Genomic DNA, 7,551 nt, shown 5'->3' on the forward strand with positions numbered 1-7,551 from the left:
TTGAGTGCTGTATGGGAAAGGTTTCCCCTCCCCCGCGGGTGCCTCCCCTCGGTGCTCGCCAGCCGCCTCGTCCTTCCTCTGACGGGGCAGAGGACATGTGCTGGGGCCGGAGCCAGCACTACTGAGTCCCTCTTGTGTTCCAGATACAGACTTAAAAGTCCCTATCTTTAGGGCCATTAAATCTCTCACAAGAACGAGATACAGGTTTATTTTTTTCTGACTTAAAGGTAGAGTTAAGGTTTTGGGAAAATGTCTGGCAGTTCTTCCCAAGGTTTGAACATACACCAACTCAGCAACCACTCCCAGGGATGCATGTAACGGGGTGCAGCCAAGAGGAGGGTCCCAAATAGGCATTTGCAATGGGGTCCAGAACTCAAGGTGTCCAGGAAATATTAGAAAAATATATATGAGCTGGGGGATGGGACAGATGGAGCAGGGCCATTGAGAGCTGTTTCCTACAGCAACAGCTTTGCAGCTAACCTCTGGCATGGCCACTTAACATATCTATAAGTGGTTTCATGGGTATGTTAAATAGCTGTGGCCTTGCTTTGAGCCAGGGGCATGGAAGTGACTTCCATCCAGAGTGTAACTGGGAGGCAGCTCGCCCTGGTTATAGCACCTACATGAGAGCTTAGAGAAGATTGGCTCCATGCCATGGGGCCACACCTGCCCAAACTCATTATGGCAGCCCAGAAAAGCTGGAAGGGTACAGGAATGCCGGCAGGTGTAACTGATTGTAGGAGGAGTCGGACATGGGGCTGCAGAGGAAGGTTGGCTCGGGGATTTAAACCCAGATGCGGCAGCCATGCGAGGGGAGAATCACGCAGCTTTGGCAGAGTCGGGACAGCAGCTTTGGCCAGAGTGAGGACCACGTGGCTGAGGAAGCAGGAGAAACTTTGCCTGGAAGAAAAGGGGTGAAAGGACTCTTGCTAGTGGGCCATGAGAAGGTGCCACATGGCTTTGGGTTAACTAGAGATCCTGGTGGTGACACAGCTGATGGTCCCGGGAGCCTGAAGAGCAGACTTCTACTTCTTTTCCTGAGATACAGCAGCCCGGATTAGGGCGAAGGGAGAAGGAAGGACTGTGTGTGTCTGTGGGTATCCTAAAGGACTGTAGTCTGTATAACTTTTAAATAAATCTGTCCTTTCCTTTTCACAAATCTCTGGCATTGAGAGACATCTTTCCTCTGGTGGCGGACATAGGGAACCTAGTGGGGGGGTCGTTTCGGTAATAGTATATTGTACATTTGCCTTGGGTCTCTTCTGTAACATGCATCCACCTAGAACGGCGATTGTCAGCCTTTTCATCTAATGGGACACATAAACTAATTATTAAAGTTCTGTAGCACACCAAAAGATACATATTTTTGGCTCATCTGACAAAAATAGGTGTAATTTTTTTTAATGATATTTATTTATTTACTTATTTTTAGAGAGCGGGAAAGGGGAGGAGAAAGACAGGGAGAGAAACTTCCAGGGGTTGCCTCTCCTGTGCAACCCAAGTCGGGACTGAGCCCTTCACCCGGGCATGTGCCCTGACGGGAATGAAACCCACAACCCTTTGCTTTGCTGAACAACGCCCAACCAACTGAGCCATACAGGCCAGGGCGATAATTTTGATTCAAAAGTAGGTATAATTTTGATTTATTCACACCACACAGCTATTGTTGTGTTGGCTGTTACCTTTTTTTTTTATTTGACAGTCTAAGAGAAAAGAGGTCAGTGCTGCTAACTAAAAAGTCAGGTATTGCATATTTGAAAAATCAGTGCAGCAGCCCTGGCTAGCGTAGCTCAGTGGATTGAGTGCCAGCCTGCAAACCAAAGTGTCGCTGGTTCAATTCCCAGTCAGGGCACATGCCTGGATTGTGGGCCAGGTCCCCAGTGGGAGGTGCACAAGGGGCAACCACACACTGATGTTTTTCTCGCTCCCTTCTCCTCTCTAAAATAAATAAAAATGTTTTTTAAAAAATCCTTCTTAAAATTCTTTTAAAAAAATTCTTGCAGCATACTGCTTGAAAATCACTGACCTAGCAACACGCATAATAGATAATGTTCATAGCAGCTTTATTCACAATAGGCAAATTCTAGAAACAACACAAAGGTCTATGAGATGGAGAATGGAGAGACAAACTGTGGTGTGCTCGTGTCATGGAATAGTTGACAACAGTGAAAAATAAACTCGATCCATACAACACGACTAACTCTCACAGGATGAATGGGCACCATGGCTAACCAAGTCAAGCACAGAGAGTAGACACATGCTGTCTGTTCCCAGCCACAAGGTAAGGCTCAAAAACAGACAAAACTCATCTACATAAATATAAATTAAATCACTTGTTACCTCTGGAGATGTTGAGGGATGGGTACAAGGGAGCCATCTGTGGGGATGGACATAATGTGTATATATTTTTTAAATCATTTTTTACTTTTTTTAAGAGACACCTTTTTTTTAAAGATTTTATTTATTTATCTTTAGAGAGGAAGGGAAGGAGAGAAGGAGAGAAATATCAATGTATAGTAGCCTCTCGTGAGTCCCCTGCTGGGAAGTGGCCTGCAACCCAGGCATGTGCCCTGACTGGGAATCGAACCGCGATTGTGTGGTTCTCAGGCCCGTGCTCAATCCACTGAGCTACACCAGCCAGGGCATAATGTGTATATTGATGTGAGTTTTGGGAACATTGGCTTGTGCCTATGTAAAAATGCATCAGCTGTACACTTCAGCTTGTTACACTTTATACTGCAACTTAAAAAACACAGCCCTGACTGATGTAACTCAGTGAACTGGGCATCCTCCTGTGAACCAAAAGCTGGCTGGTTCGATTCTGGGTCAGGGCACATGCCTGGGTTGTGGGCCAGGACCCAGTTGGGGTCGTGCAAGAGGCAACCAATCCGTGTTTCTCTCACACATCGATGTTTCTCTCCCTCTCTTTCTCCCTCCTTTCCCCTCTCTCTAAAAATAAATAAATACAATCTTTAAATAAAAAAAAGACACCTGAGGATTAAAAGGTTTGGCCAAGATCATGTGCAAATGCCTGAATACATACCCGTCTCCCAAGCCAGCACTGCCTCAACACTTTTCAGATGACTCTCTTTACTTGGTAACATTGTTGCTATTTCCCAACATTCAGCATCTACAAAATGTTAATATCACACCCACGTTCAACTCACTGTGATAAAGTCAGCTATGCCTTCTGTAGTTTAGCCAAGACAGGGTGAACGTGGAACAGTTAGAAAATTACTCCTGCCTGCTACCCACCCCAGGTCCAGTGACTTCATCTCTAATTCTTGCAGGAAGAGCATTGAGAATGTGGTGACTTGCTTTCAAATGCAGTTGTCACTCGTTTTGCCTGGCCCTCGCAGGGCATTAAATGTGTGTATTTAATATGTAATACTATACATAGTATAGTGAGATAGGATCTCAGTTCACTTGGGATACTGTAAAATACCACAGGCTGGGTGGCTTAAACAACAAGTTTATTTCTCAATTCTGGAGGCTGGGCAGTCTAAGATCAAGGGGCGGGCAGATTCGGGAGCTCTCTGGGGTCTTCTTTAAGACAGCACTGATTCCATTCCTGAAGCCTTCACCCTTAAGACCTAATTAAGCACCCCCCAAGAACCCCACCTGCAAATGTCATCACACTGGGGATCAGGTTTCCACGTATGAATGGGAGGCGCAGGCATAAGCATTCAGTCTCTGGCAGATCTCAACCACAAAGATGGCTATTGCTGAAACTGAAGAATAGAAAATGGCAAGTGTTTGGGCCAAACACAACCGGCTACTTGTGTTATCCTTTACTGCTGATTGCCTCCCACCCTATTTCCTAAGTAGAATTCACTGATTATTGTCCACTTATTAGTGGAAGGGTGAGTCCAGAGAGTGATCCGTACACCAGGCTGCTCCCCCAGTGATGGCCTCAGAGGGCCCCCCCCCCCCAGGCAAGCTCACCCCCAGACAGGTGGCCCGTGTCTGCCCGCCAGCACTGCAAGGCAGGCTGTGGCTGACAAGGCTCCCGTGTGATGACTCAGCAACCGCCAGCTCACATTTCCCCCACAGGGCAAAGTCAGGCCCAAAGATAGTGCCACAGAGCCCCAAAAGGGGACGTGTTCTCATGTCTGAGTCCCTTCAGGGAACTCTTCAAAAGTGGAAAACAAAATGTAATCCCTGCTTTTACCACCTTGTTTCAAGTATAAGTCTCTTAACTCTTTAAACTACTTTATATTTTCATACTGTCAGTTTATTACAAAAAAAATAACATATGCTCGATGACGCTGGGAGAAAATTAGTCTATGTCCATGTGTTCATATAAGGGGAAAGCAGATGTGTTTCATGAAAAAAATCAAAATCCAGACTCAATGTCACCACCCAGGAGAAAGTGCTCGTGATACCCTGGTGTTTTCTCTGCTAGTATTTTCTTTTTCTCTGGCTTCCTGCAGTCCCCCTTGCTTTGACCAGCCACACGAGATGGCTCAAGTCACAATCTAGGATCCGCTGGGGTCTTTGGAAGACCCTTTACCTCTCCAGGGTCTCAGGAGAACGAGGGGGCTTGGGCCACGTCGGCTCTAGGATCCGTCGCTGCTGCATCCAGCTTCTCCAGAGCTGTCCCACTCCTGTGGCCAGTGTGGCCTCCTAATCAGCCTCAGGACATTGTGTTGCTGGTCACCTGCCACTCAGGGGCTGCCATCCTGCTACTCATCCCTGAGAACACTGGTATAAGTTGCTTGCTGACAGACACGTACATGGGGCTTGGTGGGAAACAAAAGTGAGTGCATGCGCAGGACATGCCCTTGAACTTAAGACATCAGAGTTCCTAAAATTCACAGACCCCCTCCAGTGCAGACTTTTCCCAGCCACACCCTCCCAGGGCCCCAGCTTCCTACCACACTGCTGGTGCCTGGCTTGCTTTCAGCCCTTCCTGCTGTCTGTTGTCCTGGGCCCCTCCCCCAGGATCTGGAGGTCAGAGCACAACACCAAGACCACTGGAGGTAGTTTGTACATGAAAGGGTTTTGTTTTATTTTTATTTTTTCAAATTATAAAAGGAAGTCTATTTGGAAAGTTTTAGAGGTAGTAGAAGCAAGCCGGCTGGGCTGTGTAGGCTCAGGAAACCAGTTACAGAGGCAGAAGAAGCACCCTTGGAGCTTCGGAGACAGAAAGTCAAAGGCAACATGCCTGCCCTGGCCCGGTGGTTCAGCTGGTTGGAGCATCGTCCTGCATATCAAAAGGTTTAGGGTTTGATCCGTTGGAGTGCACACAGGAGGCGACCAGTGGATGTTTCTCTCACATCAATGTCTCTCTCTGTTCCTCCCTCCCATCAATTAAAAAATTCTCAGGTGAGGATTAAAAAAAAAAAAGGTGACCCGTCTGATGAGGAAGAAAAGGTGGAAGGGAAAAGGGAGAGGCATGAGAGGGAGAGCGAGAGGGATAGCATGACAGGGAAATAGATCAGTCTTCACTGTGCAATTGGACACTTATCCAAAGAAATACCTGTGTGACCAGCACCTACATCAAGATCTGGAATATTTCCATCTCCCCAGAAAGTTGCCCTGTAATCCTTGTTCATTGATCCCCGCCCCCAGTCATTACTCTGATTTCATCACCGTGGTTTGGTTTTGCCTGTTCTTGAATTTAATACGAATTAAATCAGATGATGCATACTGTTTTGTGTCTGGCATCTTTCCCTCACCATGCTTTTGACATCCATGTATGTCGTTGCAGGTACCAGGGATTCGTTCTTTCAATGTTGAGTAGTAGTCCATTATATGACTGTCCCACAATTTGCTTATTCGTTCTGTATTTTAATGAAAATATTTGGGCTTTTTCCAGGTTTGGGCTATTAGGAACGAGTGCTGCCGACATTCACATCTATGTCTTTGGTGGAGTTATGTTAAAAGAGCTGCACCATAGGGTGGGGCACGTTTGGCTTTGTTGGAAGCTTCCGAACGTTCCTGCTGAGCAGCGGCACCACTGCCCACCCCCACCAGCGGCGAATGGTCGGGTCCGGGCACCACGGTCCAGTTTTCTTCACCAACGCTTGACAGGGTCTGCATTTCCACAGGAAGAAGTTTTTTTACTGCTTACCAGAGGATGTTTGTTGATATGTTAGAGACAGAGGAAGCGGGTGAGAGAAGAGAGAGAGACATGTCCATAGATCGCCTCCCCTACATGTCCCAACCCGACACCTAGGTGCCCTGATGAGGATCCTACCCACAACCTGTTGGTGTACGGAATGATGCTCCAACCAACTGAGCATTCCTTCCTCCAACCAACCTGGCCTTCCTTCTCAGGAAGTTAATACAGAAAATTAGTTGGTTGTAAAACTGTGAGCGGGACTGGAGGAGCCGGAGTCAGCTGACTGCCAGCACAGTAGCTGAATTCAAGAGCATGTCACTATAACCATGGGCAGAAGTGAGGGGGCCACTGCTGCCCCCAGCTCCACTTGGCTCTGCCTCAGCGTCCGGCTGATAAGGAAATGCTGAGTCTGGCTGGGGATAATGGCTCCGGACCCTCACATCTTTTGTGTCCTTGCTCTCAGCAGAAGTGGCAGCAGGAAGACAGCCTCTACCTCCAAATCCCTGGTAGGACACTTAATTGTCAGACTTTATCTTATAGTCATAACTTGAGCTGCAAAGGAGTCTGGGAAACTTAGGGATTTTTTCTTTCCAGCCTGGACAAAATACAGGAAAGCGCCCCGTAGAGAGGTAGAGAGAGCCAGTTGTATCAGTTAGCTTTTGTTGAATAAGAAAACTACCCCCAAATGTAACAGCAGCAGCCATGTATTCAGCCCACAGTTCTGTGGGTTGGTGATTTGGGGCTGGGCTTAGCTAGAAGAGTGGAAATAGACCCCACCTCCTCCAGGAGGTGATGCAGAGCCATTTGGCAAGGCTGTGAACAACGGGCGATTGAAAAATCAGAGCGATCTGCACACTAGCCCACAGCACCCACGATACCTGCCCCTCCCCAAACCAGCCAGCAACTCCTAAGTGCCCTGATTCTTTTTTGTGCAAAGCAACAAGATTCCTCGTATCTTACCTTTTCTATCCCTTCGGTTTATCTTGTTTCCTGGGTTACTTTATTTTCCAAATGTGATTAATTTTTAATGTAAGTAAAAACACTTTTCTGAGAATGTGTTCTTGTTCTCGTCTTTGCTTTATGGATGTGATATCTGCCTGAATCTAATTACTAAGAATAGTAATTAGAGAGCCCTTTTACATTTGTTTCTATAATTCTCTTTGCCCCCTGCATGCTTTTCCTCGGAAACCATTTTTTGCTGTTTGCTTATTGAGTTTTTCTTTAGTGTGACAGGCTGTCCCCAGCTGTCTGGGGACCACTGTTCACATTAAAACTGAGACGATCAAAACACCAAGGACGTTGTGTGTACATCTACCAGCAAGCTTCCTTTTGGGGGGTCCAGGTGGGGACCCACTGTAGAAGACCCCCTACAGGCCAGAACACGAGGGTCTCTCACATGGGACTATTCTATTTCTTTAGAGCAAGGCACCTGCTGGGTTCAGACCGGTGACTCTTTAGGTCGTCCACCTGTCCACCTGTCCACC

This window comes from Sturnira hondurensis, unplaced genomic scaffold (genome assembly GCF_014824575.4).
Source record: "Sturnira hondurensis isolate 20B ecotype Veracruz unplaced genomic scaffold, ASM1482457v3 Scaffold0007401, whole genome shotgun sequence".
NCBI classification, from domain to species: domain Eukaryota; kingdom Metazoa; phylum Chordata; class Mammalia; order Chiroptera; family Phyllostomidae; genus Sturnira; species Sturnira hondurensis.